Source organism: Cydia splendana, chromosome 18, assembly GCF_910591565.1.
Source record: "Cydia splendana chromosome 18, ilCydSple1.2, whole genome shotgun sequence".
Taxonomy (NCBI): domain Eukaryota; kingdom Metazoa; phylum Arthropoda; class Insecta; order Lepidoptera; family Tortricidae; genus Cydia; species Cydia splendana.
In genome coordinates this window covers 16,764,725-16,785,059 of record NC_085977.1, presented here as the reverse complement: position 1 = coordinate 16,785,059, position 20,335 = coordinate 16,764,725, and the positions used below count along the sequence as shown (strand labels likewise).

General features: G+C 38.0%; 1 protein-coding gene and 1 long non-coding RNA gene across 4 annotated transcripts in view; both read right to left on the bottom strand.

The window, feature by feature from the left end:
• The window catches only part of LOC134799093 (nephrin-like), a 139,284-nt gene extending 131,828 nt beyond the window's left edge, over positions 1-7,456 (bottom strand). For all 3 annotated transcript variants that reach the window (XM_063771479.1, XM_063771483.1, XM_063771484.1), the window contains exon 1: positions 7,296-7,456. The gene's annotated coding sequence lies outside the window, so the exon portion shown is untranslated. The remainder of the gene's footprint in view (positions 1-7,295) is intronic.
• Positions 1-20,335, bottom strand: part of LOC134799169 (uncharacterized) — a 238,318-nt gene that overhangs the window by 200,985 nt on the left and 16,998 nt on the right. The window lies entirely within an intron of this gene.

Sequence of the window (20,335 nt, the reverse complement as noted above, 5' to 3'; positions counted from 1 at the left end):
ACCTAAAAAGACGGTAATTATGCAAAATTTATCTCGTCCCATTTTTTTATTTCTTCCAATTAAACAGTACAAATTGAGGTGTAGAGTCGTATTTTTATATGCTTATTACACTCTACACAACACGCATGTGGTTCTGCTACTAAAACTATAGGCAAAAAGTCGTATATGAGCGTTTTCCAAAAAAAGTGTACATTTCATTCATGTCTTCAAACTATTGACTTCTTGGGCTCATTTTACTCAGAATCATTTGTACATTCACGCCTCATACATGAAAAAATGTTTCCAAAGATTTCCTGTCCAGATCGTCACATTCTTCACTGAGAGAAAAATCATCACCACGAATTAAAAAACAGTTCTGTACTGGGGGGAAAAAAATAAGTTTAGTAATAATTATGGAAGTTTCACTATTTCTGTAAAGTTTATTTATTTCTACAAATAGCTCAGTAATCCTAAATCTAATTTCAACAAACAGATAATAGAAATTGCAAGAACTAATAGAAATTGCAAAAGTCAATTTGTTCCTATTAGTTGACTCTCCTTGTCCCCGGATTTTTTTTTTTTTTGTAATTCTAAGTGTGTTTTTGTTACTTATACTTTTCTCTGTGTTGTATGAATTTTTTTTTCATTTGTATGAACGTGACGCACCGAAAAAAAATTTTTCATACAAAATTTTGGGATGCGTTGATTATTACCGTTATGTTAAAATGTCATTTTGGTCGGATGTTCACATCGGACGTTACGGAATTCTAATTCTGGTGGCGCCGGCTATTTAAATATTCCCCGAGAATGAGTGCGGCTTCAAAGGGAAACAAAGTATACGCGCTCAATTATACGCGCTGTGACTTGGGCTAAGGTGACAGTCCATTTTCATTATTTTCAACGACAGCAGCACTACCATTCATTTTACTATGGAAATTGACAATAATACCGACGCGTTCGTAGTAGTAGTGCAGCTGCGGTCAAAAATGGAATGTTACCCTTATCGCTGATGTTTTGTTCTTGATAAATGTACAGAACTCCTAGTGTAAATTTCATTCGATAGCGTGACAGACAGGAAAGGTTGAGGGTACCAGGCCACGAGGAAGATCGCCTAGAGGTGGACTGACCAGATAAAAGCGACAGTAAATGGCTCATCATCACTACATGAATGCACGAGGAAGGCGGCTATCAGAGAAGAGTGGCGACGTGTTGTGAAGCTTGCCACCAACACCTGTACGGCTACCACCAGTTTTGACATTGACATAACGCTCACGTTTAAGTAACTTACTTTCTATGCATCTCGCTCGTACTCGCATATGCGAGCAATAGTGGAAGCGAGATGTACAGAAAGTAAATTACGTAGACGTGAGCGTTATGTCAATGTTAAAACTGATGGTAGAGGCTCTTAAGTGATGACCACGACCACTCTGTCAAGAGTGATACCGACGAAGAAGAGAAGAAGCGTGACAGACGTACGCGTTTGCGTTAAGTCTCATTTTGTATGGGATTTCGAATACGCGAAAAGCGGGACGTTTTGGAAACTCAAAACGTCACGTCACGCTATCGAATGTTTACCCTAGGGGTACATAATAAGTAATAATCGGACCAATCTCTGAAAACTTGTGTGGAAGTGACACCATAAACGTCGAATCACTATGTATGAATTATGATGTTTACTATGTAATTTCTACACTTTGTCACGCCAATATCATTAGAGTTAGCTAAGACACTCTAGTTGGTACTAAAATACAGAATATATAGGTCAACCACTGTTCAAAAGACGTAGGTATAAATCAAACTAGTTTCTCAATTTTTTCGCATTTAGTGTATTTGTTTTATATGAATAAATAAATTAAAAAAAAATGGTATCTACTTGACCTATAGTTGACTGGTGAGAATGCCTTTTGGCATTCAGTATGTTATTTGTATTTTTTTCTGTATTTGTGCAATAATACTATTAATATAAAAAAAATACCGCTATCAGATTATCTTAGCTTAGTACGAAAATGTAGTTTTGTGCATAAATTTTAGATAAATAAATAATACCTACTCACCTATATACAACATGTCACACTGCCAATCATACTTTAATCCCTTTGAAACTACAAACATTTCTTGGAACTAATCAAATAAGCCGGGCGCCAACGCAATTAAAACGCGTAGCACCATGTCAGTGTCACAGTGCTGTTTGACGTGGCTATTTATATAGGAGTTTGTTATAATTATATAAAACGTACCTTGAAAAAATTTATGAAATAGCGTAGCTACCGAACGGCATCTTTTTAGGGTTCCGTACCCAAAGGGTAAAGCTAATATATAAGAAGATTAGTTTGGTATGAATTATACAGGTGAGGAAATGTAAAAAATTCGCAACCATACACTTGACATGAGAAGGCCTGTGCCAGTAGGATTTCCGATGGACTGATAATGATTATAGTTTTTATCACTAGGTATTAAAATAAAAGTAAACAAAATCTACCCTCAAATGACTCCTTAAGCAAGTTGAGGGTAGATGAAAACATTAGGTACATGATCAAATAATGTAGGTTAAAGTCAGGTCGTTCAGTGATTGATCCAGGCGGTGTTGTATTTGGTTGGTTAACCAATAAATGTATGTACTAATCGAAAATGTACAACTTGTTTATTTACTTGTATTTAAATACTTACCTAAAGATACAGACTATAGGCAAATGGAAAATTATAACAACCATCAGCTCCTAAAACCGGAACTAAAATAAAACTAAAACAGACTAAATGAAGAGCCATAAAATGAACACAGGAAACGGTTAAACTCAATTAGATAAATACGGTTAGCTTCCTGTGAGCTAAATGCTGTTTTATAATTCATAGGAAATTGAGATGAAAATTACGTTTAACGAGTTTATGGCATTTTTGGGGTGTGGGAGTTATTAAAATGGTTTTAAAAGGCGTGTTTGTAAAGGTACCGTTCAGGTTTAGACCTTCAGAATACATCAGCAGCAGTATTACTACTACTACTACTACTGTGGCGCAATGACCCGAAGTGGATCTTGGCCTCCGACACCAAAGACCGCCATGCTACTCTTTCCAAATCCGTTTCTATGTAGTCGACGGCACCGAGTTCATTAAGTAGGTAAGGTCTTTCAGCACTTCGTCTCTCCAGCGGTACCTAGGGCGTCCAGACGGCCGTATTACGACGGGACGGGAGAGAATAATAGGCAAATGTCAAAAATCCGCTCCACAACAGCGATACCTATTGACATCTGCAGCTTGCAGCAGTAATGGAGTCTGCAGTTATGCTGCCGGCTGCAATACTGAAGCAAGCCTTTACGTTGTTAACATTGTGTATGTTTGTGGAAATTAATTGTGTTCCAACAACCAATACCCCTTTTTTCAATACGACCAAGCCTTATGTTTCAGTAAGGGTTATCACACAAATTCTTCTTCGTTCTTTTTTTTTGTAACATTGTTTTATTTATTTATTTTATATTATTTTTCTTTCATTCTGTTCTAATGTTAAGTTGACGATCTTTTAGTGGAAGCCTTTGGTTTATAATTTTGTGTAAAATACTGTGTCTTTTTCTTTAAGAAATAAATATATCTAATCTAATCTAAGTACCTGATACATTAAATTGCTTATGAGGAGATTTCATGGTAGCTTTTGTCTGCTTTATAAAATCCTTCATCACAATTTTATCTCATTGATTTAATTTGGTTAACCGCCATAATAATTTACATACCACCACACCATAAAAACCCCATAATCGACCCGCAGAAAGAACAAACATTAATTACAATGCTCATAACACAGCAGGCGGTAATTGTCTCCAATGACAACGGGATAAATATTGTATTGGATTAATAAAGAACATCCATCATTCGGTTAGGGGTGCGCCGGGATATTGTTATTTTTCTCTTACCTCACTTATTCATACATTGTTTAATCTCTGAGTACCTAAGTCAAAACTTTGCTTTAATAAAAAAAAATCCTCAATTTTACCACCTGAACTGTCCATAGCGTGGTCCATACAATAATGTAAATCGAATGAATCGAATAAAGGTACCTACAACTGTTATAAAATCTTAACAATAAGCACTAAGTACTAGAGATGCCCCGAATAGTGATTTTGGCCGAATACCGAATATTCGGCACCTGCATTGGCGGAAGCGCGTAATATTCGGCCACCGAATAATCGGCATGACATGCAAACATTTTGAGTCACAATGATTGTGAATACTGATCGCCAACAAAGCACAACGTTTGCTAATATAGGTATATTTTTTGTTGAACAGAATTTATGAATGCAGTTAGAGTCAATCAAATCAGACCCATGATAAAAAATATATTTTGTAATCAACAAATACTCAAACAAGGGTCTTTGTATTTAACAACTTTACAAATATACCTACATATTAATTAATATACCTAGTTTTTGGTTATTTTTATTATGTAAATTTTCTTTTTAGGTAGGTGCAACAGATATTCGGTATTCGGCCGAATAGTAGGCAACATTCGGCCGAATACCGAATATTCTGCAAAGTGGCCGAATAGGCTGAATACCGAATAGTTGCCGAATATTCATGGCGTCTTTACTAAGTACCAGCCGAGGTCATGTTTGCCGAAATAATCTTAACACCGCGAACTTGGATTTTTCACCCATCAAAGAACGACATCTCGCGAGTAATTAAGCAACTGAAATTAACTTCTTGCAACTACATATAACTAGGAAATACAGACAGAGTATGGACAATGATTTTTGGTAATATTCCAATAAACAGCAGTAAGTTTCTACTGCAATGTCAAGGCCGCAATGGATCGGTGTAATACAGTAACACGGTCATATGCTAGTGCTCATTTAATATACACACCCACTCAGTGACACACAGTTCAGATATGTTAAACGCTTAGTAGAGGATGCAGTATGAATGTCGATCTAGTGTATTACACCTATCAATACTACATCTAGATAAAGTGTAGGTATTCATTATTACTTGTCCTATCATGTAAAATTGTAAACAAACACTTTTCGAAGACATTATAACACTTTTCTCTGGAATTACACAATAATCATCACTTTAAATGTTGTTGTATACTTCAAAGAAACTAACAAAGTATTGAAATCAACAAAATAAAATAACCACTGAAAAATATCATTTCTAATGAGTTTTCATCAATAATCGCAACAACGAACGGATCAACTCAAAAAGATGTCTAGATTGTCTATGAATCGTATACTTGGTTGGAATAATACTTTGACGTCATGTTTGTTTACATGATAGGACACGTAACACTTTAGATCAATTAGATCGATTTGTGACAAAATTTGCAGCATCGACAAAGCAACTTGGATTTTGACATTTGCAGCAGTATTGCAGTCCGCAGTAATGTCGCTCTGCAGTAATGCTGCCAAGAGCAAGATATTGTTGCACACAGCGCAAGACATTTTTGCAGGGGTCTCTATTGTTTCCCAAATAGTTTTAAGTCATAATGTATTGTTTGTCCGAATTTTCGTTAGTCATAATTAATTGGTTTTTCTCAGAAACGCGTAACTTTTCAGGATTGCCATAAAACAACCCTAACCTAACCTAACCTAACCTATCTACAGCATAGCCTTACGAAAATCCTGAAAAGTTAACGGTTTCAGTTTTATGACTATCGATAATATGACAAACAATACATTATGACTTAAAACTTTATGGGAAACAAAGGGACCCCTTTTGCAGGATACCTCTACTTGCAGACAATATTTGAGAACTCGACGCTAAGCGTGACGAGCTAAAGGCCAGACCACCTATAGCCATCACCTGCTAACCTGCAGCGAGTGTGGCCGCACATTTTCTGCAAAGATTGGCTACATCATGAGATACATGAGAGCGCACCAGACCAGCGACACTCTCAGAGGCAGAAAGCAGTCGCTGCGGCCGAAAACGGCTAGGAGATGATGATGATGATTTGAGTAGTATGTACTTTAAACTAATTTTGTATCAAGCAGAAACATCTGCGTGTTAATTTAGTATGGGATAGTGCATCGTTATTGGAGGATTTCCGATATGATTTGGAACTCAGGTAGCCGTTTTTTAAGAGGTGTAAGACGGTAGATGTGGCTCATATATGGTGGAATTATTCGCTGTATTGGGTACGGTCTCGGTAGCTCCGATGGTAGGGCACTGTACTAGTGATCCAGTGGTCGTGGGTCCCACTCCACCCAACAAGACAGTGAATTTTCCCACTTTTAATTTATTCCTAAGCTTATCTGTACTTTGTCACAAAATCTACAATACGTTCGCAACTGGAAAGCAAAAACACGAGAGGAAGCATCGAATTTAGCCAGGTAGTCCCCTATGCGTGAGACCGCGTCATTACGGGCTATTAGACCTTGCGTTCGCGAATCGCGTCGCCTGCGTCCTTGTAACGCATACGCGTACGCATTGATTATAGATGCCAATTCAAACTTAAAGTGTCATTCTATGGAACTTGCTAACTATGTAAACAAACCGCCATATTGAAACTGTCAAAAATGATGAATTTACTAGTGACTTTTGTTTACATAGTTAGCAAGTTCCATAGAATGACACTTTACATTGTGACATCAAAATGATGTCTATAGTCTTGCAAACCCAATTTCAGTAAATAAGAACAAAAAAAATATACTTAGATATGGATTAAATACAGTCTCATCAGTTTTTAAAATATTTATACTCGTAAAGAGAGCCACGAGCTAATGTGGTGCAAAAAATATTTTTTACACTTTAGTACTTATTACTAATCCAGTTACGTTAAGTTACATTAAGTGGCTACACACATTAAGTTAAGAGGATTACATATTTGAATGAAGCGTAAGATTTGTTATAATTCTAATAAAAATGTAGCACTCGCATGTTTTATATACCTAATATTTTCTTAAATAAAGGTTAGGTTAGTACGTAAATCGTAGAAATATGGATTAATTTGACCTGGAATAAAATAATCTTTGCATATAAACTTTTTTATGATTTAGGAGGCAAAGAGTCAGAGTAATCGCCTTATGATAAGCAATTACCGCGCTCATGGACACCTACAAGACCAGAGGGGTTGCAAGTGCGTTGCCGGCCTTTCAGATAACAAAAAAAAAACTTGTTATCTTTTTTGTTATTTTACTTTTTCCGAGTATTTCCTTGATTTACTTTTACCTAAGTACTCTTGATATTAGACAATCAATCTTGTACATAGTAGACTTATGTGATATCGTCTAACCCTAACCTATCACCGGCAATTACTTACATTACAACTATTATACAATAACCAAATACCCCAGTAATACCAACAAAGGCAAAAAACAATGACAAAACATACATACCTAAATACATCCAATGCACAGTAGTATCCATAAACACAAAACAACACAAACCGTCACATTCGAAATCCAAATTCACAAAAGTTTCCACAACTGGCCAATATTTTTCTCAACTAAGTAAAGGCATACGGACATGAATCCAACCTTTATAAGCCTTGTAAAGGCACGACACACGCGACTATCACTGGCCAGTATTTTCAATAAGTAAAGTACACGCGATTACTGGCTACTTTTTTTTCTTAAACTGGGACTAAGGCGTCAGGATACTGCCAGCGCGCGCGCCGCTCGCGGACTGAGCGGAATGCACTAATCCTCTAGTTTACTCACCATAGTTAAAAATAAATGCTTTCCTGCTGGGCACGATGGGACACTGTGTCGGTTGACAGATTAGTGAGATATCCCACATTGTTCATTGACTGATTGTTAAATGTACCATAATTATCCCCTTGTATGTGCCGGGAAAATTTGTAATTGAAAAAGTGACCTTGACATTTAAAACAATAGATTTAAATTCACACGCACGAATCCGTGTCTAAGCATATGAGGGGTTAAGTATCTGCTGTCAAAATGTAATTTGTCACGAAAAAAATACTCCTATATGCTAGGTACTTGTTTATTTACTTATACATACATACATACAAAACCTTGACATCTTGATTTTCACTGATTTGATATTAGTCCATTTGAAAGCGGAAAATCTCATAACTGGCATTGTAATCTTATCATTAACTCATGACATACCAAACTAGTTATTAACACACAAAGAATAAGGCCCACAATGTCGCTCAGTTTTTCTTAGTGAGACAAATCTGCTTGCCGCTAATATTGTGTAGTTCGGAATGTATTGATATGTTAATTATTTGTTTAGAATATCTCTTTAGAAATCTGGCGGGGACGCGTTATTGTTCAAAGGTAGCTACAGTCACACCTCGATAAATAGATTATTATACGAATAAAATGATTCTGATTATGATTTATATTATCATCTTGAATCCTGAGACCCAGAAGCACTTGTTTAAAAATTTGTACACAGGGTCTTAGGTCCACTTGCACCATCCCACTAACCCGTGATTTAAGCGTTTAAACCGTTAACCCAGTGTCGAATTGTATTGGTAACCATGGTAACTCAAGGTTTAACCGGTTAACCCCGGGTAAGTAGAATGGTGCAAGTGGCGTTTATTAGGAGGTTACATATGGGAAATTTATAGATGTAACATTCGAATGTTTGGTTCACGTTCCATTTTCAACTAATTAGGTACCAATAGTTAATATACTTAAGTACTTGGAAATAGTTATTTGTACAACAAGAGATCAAAGTTTGATATTTCTTCGAGTGCTTATTTTGAGTCCCGTGCAAGCGAAAGATTCTATAATAGATTCACGAGCGTAGCGAGTGAATCTAATTTAGAATCTTGAGCGTAGTAAGGGATTCAAAAGCGCACGAGATGTAAATAACTTTGATCTCGTGTAGTACACAAAATTTTTCACCATAAGCAGTGAGAACATACCTAGAGGGACAGAGATAATAGAACCCAAGTATCGAACTTGTATTAGACCCCGCATGTTGAAATGACATTTGACTATAAAGGTCACTTGAATGTCATTTGCAAAATGCGATTTTGCTCACTGAGTGAGACAAAATGACTCAGTGAGCAAAATCGCATTTTGCTCACTGTTTTTAAGAAGCAAAGTACCCTTGTTCGAGCTTCTGAGGTGAAAAATAGATTTCCTTTTCCAATCAGTTATTAAAGGAGCATCTATTAAAGGAGCAAAAAATGTCTACAGTAATTCAGATTTTAGTAGTGTTGTTTATAATTTCTGCTATAAGAGATGTTGAGTGTAGGCTTGGAAAAGTATACATATTGTCTGGTCTCATTACGATAAACTCTATAATAAATATTTGAGTTTTCTGGGGTCATTTTGTGTAAGATTATTAGGGAGGTATGTTATGTCGAAAAAGCCTCATGAAATTATAAGTATTGCTTGCATAAAATTCCATTTTTAGAGGTTTTACTGTTTAATGTTTCGCAAGATAATAGACGGAGATTTACAAGTACTCGTTCGTACTACTCTCGTTACTTAAGAAAAACTTGTACTTACTCAGTTATATAAAAAAAAAAATAAAAAAAAAATATCTTTATTTCAGAATATAAAAATTCCATACAATATTGTTAGTACCATAATACCATTGTTCGCAAGAAAGCTGAATTGAACCTCCGCAGAGACTGGCAGCTTATAATTTTTACCTATAAAAAGTTAGCGTATCGTCTTTTGTTTTTTTTTCCGTGTCAAATATTATATATTCATTTACCGTAAGATTAAACCTATTATTTTATAAATTGGAGTTTTTCACTACTATAAACCCGTTAGACCCGTAAACATGGTCCACACGAACCGGGTGTAAATAAAGGAACCAGAATCTATTGAAGGACTGAAGGGAAATACCTATAAAATACCAATTTAACACTGGGGATATCACGAAGACTGCCGAAGCTCTGTTGAAGAAAATCACCAGGACGTCGGAATCCGCCAGTGTTGAGTGTGTTAGGATTTATTATTAGGGCCAGCACTCTTTAGTAAGGTAGTATTTATAGGTAGGATTTATAGTAAACTCCAGGTTAGTGAATATTGTATTGTTAATATTGTATTATTTTGGTTGTTGTATTTATGTACCTAAACGTGCTTACATATATTCATTGATTGTTTAAATTCAAGGTCTACTTACACCAGCTTCCCAAAAATGGTTGACGAAAAGGATTTAGTTCGCAAAAGAGGCAGTTACAAAGGTCAACTCACCTTATTTACTACATACCTAGGCAAAGTGAAGGAGTCGTCATTAACTCAAGCTGAAGCTAGTCAATTGCAGTTGCGTATAGGTAAGATTGAAGCATTGTATGGACTTTATGATGATGTACAGACACAGTTAGAGTGCAACAGTGAAAGTTTAGATGCCCATATGACAGAGCGAGATGAGTTCCAAAATAACTACTTTTCGGTACTCTCGCGGGCCCAGGATATACTCAACAATTTCAATAAAAAACGTGACGAGTTGGAGTCATGTAGTAATCGTGGGTCGCGAAGTGGTGCGAATCGTAAACTGGTTAAGTTGCCAACTATTCAGTTACCGAAATTTCAGGGCTCATACGAGAATTGGCTAGGTTTCAGAGATACTTTCACAAGTCTGATTCATTCTAACGATGATATCGATAACATCAATAAATTCCATTATTTAAGAGCATCGTTGGAAGGATCTGCGGCCTTGGTTATTAACTCTATTGAGTTTTCTGACACCAATTACGAGGTAGCGTGGACACTCCTCTGTGAGCGGTACGATAACAAAAGGTTACTACTGCAAAATCATGTATCAGCGCTGTTTAACGTTGAGCCGATCACAAAGGAGTCGTCCGGGCAGTTAAAACGACTTATGGATCAAGTAAATAAAAACCTAAGATGCTTAGAATCCTTAGGCGAGCCTGTCAAGCATTGGGACACGCTTCTTATTCACATCGTTAGCAAAAAATTAGACGCTACGACATTTCGTGAGTGGGAGGAGCACAAAGGAAGCTTAGATAAAAGTGTGCCTATTTCCTTTGATAATTTTATCACTTTTATGCGTAATCGTGCAGACTTGATTGAAACTTTGGAGTTATCGAGCGCCTCAGGCGCCGGTCAATCGAGTCAGCCGGCTAAAATCGCGTCGAAACATAGGACTTTGCTTTCTACACAACCCGCCAACCACTGTGTCACCTCGTCGTCGTCGTCTAAACCGTGTCCGAAGTGTAATGGTGAACACAATTTAAATAACTGCGCTCAGTTTCTGGCCTTAAGTAATGCCGAGCGGCTTAACTTATTGCCGACTTATAAAATATGTTTCAACTGTTTCCGCGGCGGTCACTATGCAAACCAGTGCAAGAAGGCAGGGTGTAAGTTATGTAAGCGCAAACATAACTCGCTTGTTCATACCGCGGAGCATAACCTCAAAACAGGATCAAGTTCGTGCGAACGACCCGGAACGCAGGCAACTACTAGTACTGCACCGGCACAGGTGGCGCCACCGGCGCCAATGGCGGGGAGCGTAACCGTTCCTTCGCTATCAGCTAGCATGAGCACGGCAACATCTCAATCGTGCGCATCTGAGCAAAAGGTTGTGCTACTAGCAACTGCACTAATTAAAGTCTATGGGCATGATAATCGCGAGCATATCGTAAAAGCAGTGTTAGATAATTGCAGCGCGACATCTATTATGACTGAAAAGATGTGTCGTCAATTAAATTTACACACTGATCAAGTAGATAGATCGATTGTAGGGGTAAATAAGTTGAAAACGCCTGTAGGTAAAATATGTCGAGTGCCAATTAAGTCGTTGGATGATACCTATTCCACTCGTCTAGTATGCTCGGTGCTACCATCTATAACTGACCCCACACCTTATCATCAGATCGACTCTCACGATATATCGCGGTTAAATATCCCGTCCGATTTGTGCTTGGCTGATCCTAACTTTCACACCCCATCTGAAATTGATATTTTGATTGGTGGTGATCTATTTTGGGAGTTGTTGGGGTCACACAAAATTGAGTTAGGGGATGAACGAACGGTGCTATGTGAGACTAAATTGGGGTACATAGTTGCAGGGCCAATAATCAGCGGTCACGCATTGACTTCGTCGCATGCCATTCAATGTAATTTTATGAATGTCATTTCTAACACAAGTGCCGACTTGATTAATGATGAGGTTCAAACTCAACTTACACGGTTTTGGAAGCTTGAAGAGGTCTGTCCTAAAGACTCTTATTATTCTTCTGAGGAGAAGTCGTGTGAGAAACACTTCACCGAAACTGTCAGTAGGCTGGCAAATGGGCAATTCTGCGTAAGGTTGCCGTTGAAGGAGGATCCTAGTATTCTAGGGAATTCGTTTAATCGTGCTAAGCAGTGTTTTTTTATCACTAGAGCGTAAAATCGATTTACGTCCAAATTTCAGAGACATGTACAGGGAGTTTATGGCAGAATACGAGTCACTGAATCACATGACTGAGTGCAAAGAGTCTAGATTAGAACAGAAGGCATACCACATACCTCATCATGGAATTTTAAGGGAGAGTGCGACTACACGATTGAGAGTAGTTTTCAATGCTAGCGCTCCCACTAGCTCTGGGGTATCTCTGAATAATATTCAGATGGTAGGGCCCACTGTACAGGACGACCTTTTGTCTATACTGCTTCGATTCAGGCAACACAAGTACATTATCTCAGGGGATGTAGAGAAAATGTATAGGCAAATAGTAATTCATCCTGATGATAGGTATTTGCAGCGGATTCTGTGGCGGGATGATCCATCTAAACCTTTGAAGGTCTTTGAGTTGAACACGGTTACATACGGGACTGCCAGTGCACCCTTTTTGGCAACACGGTGTTTAAAACAGCTCGGTCTTGAGTGTGAGGATGAAGTCGTTCGCGAGATCATTATTCACGACTTTTACGTCGATGATCTGCTCACAGGCGGGGATGATTTGCAACAGGTGCTTTCCATTAAAAGTAAGGTTACTTCTACCCTAGCTGAGGCTGGTATGAATTTGAGAAAGTGGAAATCAAATGAACCCCAACTTATGCTTGACTCCGATTCATCTCAATTAGATTTAAATATTGGCACTGAACCCAGTAAAACCTTGGGACTCAGCTGGCAGCCAGGGTCTGATGAATTGTGCTTCCCGGTTGGTAAATGCTCGCTTGTCGGCGACACTAAACGGGATTTGCTATCAATAGTGGCGCAAATATTCGACCCCACTGGTGTGCTGGCTCCTTGTGTCATTCTCATGAAGATGTTGTTACAAACTTTATGGCTACAGAAACTTTCATGGGATCAGAAGTTAACTCCTGAGATCAGCAAGCTTTGGGAGGATATTGCCCACGACTTACCTTCTCTCAATGATATTCGCATTCCACGGTTACTGTTATGTGAGTCATACGAGGAAGTCGAATGTCATATTTTCACTGATGCATCCGAGCGGGCGTATGGCGCTTGCTTATATTTGCGGAGCATCAATGGAAAAGGGGACGTGTTGGTTAGGCTACTATTAGCCAAGAGCCGCGTGGCTCCCATTAAACCCACGACAATTCCGAGGCTTGAACTTTCCGGTGCACTAGCTGGAGTTAGATTGTATGAAAAGGTAGTAGACTCGCTAAGAATTAGTTTCAAGAGTATTACGTTTTGGACAGATTCCACAATTGTACTAGGATGGTTGCGGATGTTACCTAGTAAGTTACAACCTTTTGTTCGCAACCGTGTAGCGGAGATATTAGAAAAGACGGGGAACTGTACATGGCGACATGTGCCGACACATGAAAACCCTGCTGACCACATTTCTCGTGGGGTACCTGCCAGTCTTCTTAGATCTCTAGATATATGGTGGTCTGGTCCTACCTTTTTGAAACAGGATAAGGCGCAATGGCCGGTAAGTCCAGTAGTAGTGGAGGTACTACCTGAAACTCGGTCTGAAGTTGTACTTCACGCGAATGTTACGAACAATCGGGGAGATGAAAACGGTGACGGTTTCATTGATTTTTCCCGGTTCTCTAATCTATCACGGCTTATTCGAACAGTCTCTTATATTGTGCGCTTTGCGAGTCTGTGTAGAAAGCAAATTGTTTCAACAATTTATCTAACTGATAACGAGCTGAGAACCGCATTAAACATAGTAATTAGAGTCTCTCAAGCGGAATCATTCTCAGAATATAATCTGTTGTTGAGCAATCACTGTATTCCAAAAAAAAGCCCTTTGCTTAAACTTAACGTATTCTTGGATGAGAATAAAATAATGCGCGTAGGAGGTAGAATTGATAACTCTAATTTTCCATTTGAGAAAAAGCATCCGATTGTGATTCATGCTAAACACCGATTCACGAAATTATTGTTTGAATCTGAGCACAAGAGGTTAAAGCACGCAGGTCCGCAATTATTATTATTCTCTGTTAAAGATGAATACTGGCCCATCGGTGGGACCAACTTAGCGAAAGCATGTTTCCAAAAATGCCTTAAATGTGTTCGTATGAAAGGCCAGATTGTAGCGCCATTGATGGGAAACTTACCAGCGTCACGTCTTATCCCAAATATGCCATTTGAGAGTGTTGGTGTCGATTATGCGGGCCCTCTGACTTCTGCCAGTCGCCAGGGTCGTGGATGTAGACTTGTGAAGGTATATATAGCCATTTTTGTATGTTTCACCACCAAAGCAGTGCATCTAGAGTTGGTTGGTGACTTAACCAGTGACAGTTACTTGTCAGCATTGCGTCGTTTTGTGTCTCGTAGGGGTTTGCCAACCGACATTTATTCTGATAACGGTACATCATTTGTAGGTGCATACAATGAGCTATCAAAATTCTTGAAAAGCAACTGCAATTCACTGGCTGAGGCTGCAGCTCACGAAAAAATTAACTTTCATTTCATTCCGGCATATTCTCCACATTCAGGAGGTCTTTGGGAAGCTGGTGTAAAGTCGACCAAATTTCATTTAAAAAGAGTGCTGGGAGAATGTAATTTAACGTATGAGTTACTTAACACTGTGCTGGTCCAGATCGAAGCGATTTTGAACTCTCGGCCGCTTACTCCCATGTCGTCGGACCCGCAAGACCTGCTGCCGCTCACTCCGGGGCATTTCCTTATTGGGCGTCCTTTGACCTCATTGCCGGTCAAGGACATCAGAGATCGTGAATTTAATCACCTCACCCGTTACCAACGCATTGAGCAATTGCGCCAGCATTTCTGGAGCAGATGGAGCAAAGAATACGTCTCGGAGCTCCAGGTCAGGACAAAATGGCGCCAGAACAGTGAGGTGCTACGGTTGGACACCTTGGTACTGATCAAGGAGGACAACTTACCACCCTTGAAGTGGAAATTGGGTCGCGTCGTCGCTGTTCATCCTGGAAGCGATGGCATTACCAGAGTGGCAGATATAAGGACCGCGGGAGGACTAGTTCGCAGGTCCTTCAGTAAAATTTGTCCACTGCCAGTGACAACAAGCTAGTCTGGTTGAAAGGCTAGCTTTCAACGCCCGGGGGCATGTTCGCAAGAAAGCTGAATTGAACCTCCGCAGAGACTGGCAGCTTATAATTTTTACCTATAAAAAGTTAGCGTATCGTCTTTTGTTTTTTTTTCCGTGTCAAATATTATATATTCATTTACCGTAAGGAAGATTAAACCTATTATTTTATAAATTGGAGTTTTTCACTACTATAAACCCGTTAGACCCGTAAACAACCATAATACCATAATATAATAATTGCTGAACTCAAAACAGATATCGCTATTTCCTAAAGGTACGTATTAGGTTCCTAGGCAAAAGTTTTGAGCGGATCATTATAAGTTAGTTGTAAGTTAAATTTTTAAGTTCTGAAATGTTTAATAACAAAATATGGACCCAAAAAGTTGTCTGAAATAAATTCCTTTTTTTATTCCAATAGGTTTATGACATGTGATGCTATACTTAAACGACATTGTGAATGTCAATCCATAAACGCCAAATTCATATGAAAATATATTATGTTATCTATACCTATAAGGTGACTGCATACTTGCATAGTATAGTTATTGGCAACTCCATAGTAATGGGCCACTCTTAACAATAACTTTTATTGCCTTGTTTCTTTCTGATTTGATTAGAGTGGCCAATTACTATGGAGAGGCCTTATAAATAGTAGTCACCCTACTGGCATTGTCATGATTTTTCACTACAATATCGGTGCAGGGTTAGCTTAGACGAACTCTATTAGATATTGATATTTTCTGCCAAACTAGTCTTTTAAGTGTAAATGTAAACCTTCTATAGATAAGTTTTTCTATCCTACGCTGTATGTTTTATTTAAAATCAGCATTTCTCCGAAAACTCAACTCTTCAGCTGAAACAGTTATCAAAACATTTTTCCCCTAGGACAAAATAACAAACGCGCTAGCGTTGTGTGTGTATGATAATTGTTCTCGAATCACGCTCGGATTCTATCTACTGTTTGTTCATTTTCTTTGAATTAATTACAATGGGACACAGGGTTGTGTGGTGCAGTCGACTGAGTAATATGACGGATTTTTGAAAACGACAATTGATTTCCAAGAAACATAAATATTTCACCGAACGAGCGTTAAACGTGTCATTCAACAATCGTTCTCAAATTATGACTGCGGTCGGACTCAACTCCGTCAAACTTTTCATACATTTAGTATGGTTTGACGGAGTTTAGACGCCTCAGGCACAAATCTCGAGAATAACCTCTAAAGTGTTTGTCCGGCTCTCTTTGGCTATTTACCTTTTCAGCTCACATTTCTCAATCAATTTTTGTGAGCAGGTTGAAAAATGGATGGTATTTTCGATTCAGCTTTTGGAAAGTTTTTCATAATGGTGGAGCCATGGGGGTTCACATACAGTACACAGCTCATAGAGCCTGAAAGAGCTACTCGTTGTACAGATGTAGTGTGTAATTGTTTTCCATCGTATCTTCTCGGAAATGTTCGTATTTGTCATGCTACTTCAGTCAACCTCAGCACTTTTTGTACCGAGACTGACTGAAATAGCAAGATACGTCCTTGAAAATATGATGGAAAATAATTATGCACTACATCATCCACTTTACCTTATAAGTTTTACTAAATTTACCTACACACAGTATACACATTATACACAGTATACATTATATATTAGACAAAAAAACAACTAACTACAATTGCCCAAAACATGATCGCCTATACACTAAAGATAAACGGCCGGATTCGAACTTTGAGATACGTCAATGAATAGATTTAGAAACGATATGGATTAGATGTGTCAGTGTCAAAAGTGACGTTTTTGTTTGAAGAAACGTCACATTTGACGTAACTTAAAGTTCGAATCGGGCAGAAAGTGACCACCGGTGGTCGAGATGGGAATCGAACCCGCGTCTTCAGCTTACGCAGTTAACGTCCTAATCACTGACCCGGCCACGGCGATACCCGTCCCAAATTATGTATGCTATCTTTGAAAGGCTAGTTTAGTTTAGTTAGATGTGTAGGTTTGGATGATCGCCTAGTTTCACTTGCTTAAATTCTTTATTTTCTAAGAACCATGTTTACCTCACCAGAAACCGGTGTGTCTTACAAATGATAATCTCAAACGAAGGCTGAGATTAATGCTTCATACCCCGGTTACCATTGTCGGGTGCCGAAACGGCTGACAACTGCTAAACGACACAACTCCTTCAAAATTATGAACAATTTAAATTCTTCTGACATTCAGTGTATTCATTACTGGTTTACTATGTACCATGTTAGATAAGCTGAAGATGTAGATATTATTATTCTCGTTATTAGTAGTAGGTATGATACCTACTCGTATTCTGATGCGAAAACACTACTAATATTTTCTGACTGGCCCGTTTTAACGCGATTCCATAAATTCTTATTAAAATGTTATGTAGTAGTTTTAATAATAATATATTCTGTAGCCCAGTCTCATTGACCACCCAAACTTCAATCCATAGACCGGTATACTGTTCACTTTTTCTACAATAGTCCCAATGCCTGCTGTGACCGGTTCATGGATGTCTATTGTTGCGCCTGTGATTTTTAGATAGGACTTCTACGTATAGGTACCGAATGCTGATCTTAATTGCACAATGTAGATATAAAATCAAACATTAGACTTATATGTATTGCAAACAAATTACGAAGAATTGCGGTCTATATAATTACATGTCTGTGGTGCCAACAAAAATACGTACGTTTGTTTCTGAGCATTTATTTTTGTTGCGAAGTTGAAAGGACTGACAGGCGCCGTCTGTTTTGGAGGTGTGTCGGGGAACATTTGTATTTATTTGGATGGACGACTTATTACGCTTTTTTATATCCCGATGGTGGCAAACCAGCGTGCGGCCCGCCTGATGTACAGTCACCTGCAAAAATATGTTACTCTTCGAAGGCCGCAAAAATATGTGACACGCTCTTATGGCTCTACAAATAAGATCGTGTCAGATATCTTTGCGGCCTTCGTTGTGTAACATAATATTGCAGGTGACTGTACACTGTATGTAATTTTTGATCTAATTTGTAATATTTATTTTTGACTTTTTAATATTTTACACGACTGCCCAAAAAAAAAAGAGTGTATTGTTTTCAGCGTTCATGTTTGTATGTATATATTTATTTATGTGAGTTTATTTATTCCACCTTAACTTCTTTTAGTCTAATTTCACAAGCCATGCCTTCTGGTCTTCCATTCTGTGGAATGAAATATCGCCCGTGGTATTTCCGAACGGTTACGATCTTCAAACCTTAAGAATACGAGCGTACTCCTATCCTAAAAACCAGCAACGCACTATAACCCCTCTGGTGTTGCAAATGTCCATGGATGACGGTAATTGCTTACTATTAGGTGATTTGTCATCAAAACAATCATCATTATCAGGTCCACTTCATCAAATTGGTGCTTTTCGAGAGAAAATGCTCGAGTTGCTTAAGAAAACACCCAAATCACCATACATATGCTTTGAAAAATTGAGGAGTTCCCTCAATTCCTCATGGATCCCATCATCAGAACAGCACCAGATTAATGTGGGACCACCTTGGAAGTACCTTCTCTCGAACAAAAAAATAATTACTTAAATCGACCCACGGGTCTCGGAGTAATCGGTGAACATACATAAAAAAAAACATAGCCACAATCGAATACAGAAACTCCTCCTTCTATGAAATTGAAGTCGGTTAAAAACAAATAGTAAGTGGCGGCCTCTAGTCTTAACCTCTTGTTGACCGAAGCGAAGCGAAGGTCTACGTTTTGACTCGGGCATTTTGCTTTCGTATGTCCGGATGTTCTCCTCTACAGGTCGCAATTCTTAACCGATTCTCGTGAAATTTTGTGACCGAATTTTATGACTAAATAAAAATTTTTTGTCAATCCGGTTTTTGGAAATTTTTAAAAATGGCGGAGTCGTGATACCTGGCGCCTAAACAAATAGTCGTATCGATATCGTAAGACTTTTTTCTTTTTGAGACATGTTTACAGAGTTAATAGCAAAAAATGCAGAAAAAAATTATCGCTGGTTTAGGCGGTATTTAGATATTTAATTTTAACTAATTTTAATTTGAGAAGGAGTAGCTAAATTTCGTCAACCCATCTAAGAACTATTTGGCTCAGTTTGTAAACGTTCGCTTTTTCTGTTTGCACAGAGGGTCTGGGTTCGATCCCCAGTAATTGTATGCTGGGATATTATAACTTTTTGTATTTTTTTACACATAAATTTCGTATTGTTTTTCTTTAATTTACTATACACCGTGTTTTTATTGAATTCCGTTAACTTCGGGGTATAGTTAAGTACGTTTATAAGAACTAAATGGCATAGTTAATTTTCAAAAAAAAGTTTTTTTTTGTTTTCTTTTTTGTTTTTTTTTTGTTTAAAAAGTAATTAAATGTAGCATATAGCGTTGTTGTAACACGGGCATTACATTTAACTCAACCAAACAATTGAAATCTGTGACATACGTAGGTTGCCCTGAAAGTTTCGGGAATAGAGAAAACTGTCGCATCTAGACAGTCAATCTTTATTGTAATGCATACTTAAACTCAAACTGACCACGCATATAAATTTTCTTTTGAAAGTAATCATTCTGTAATGCACACGGCTCATAATCCCAAAGTCCTTTTTGTATGGCGATTTTGGGGCCTTAGTGGTTTTGTATGAAATTCGTGGAGTAGCCAACGGAATTGAAGTTTTTTTACATATATATATATATATATAAAAGATTTTTTTACTGTTGTCATATGAATATTTAGGAATGTCGAAATCTGCCGATATGCAACTTTTTTGGCAGTCTTTTTAATTAACAGCACAAATGCGATTTTAATTTTTGACGTCGCTTTGGAATGACATGCTTCTTTAAGATCACCCATGGGATAAAATGAAAGTGACTTTCATATTTAATTTTAACTGCAAACGAGCGTACGATGAACTCTAGTTCATAAAAAAATAACAGAAGCCCATTGTAACTTTTATTTGTTCGCTGAGGGCATATTGAAAACCGTTTAAAA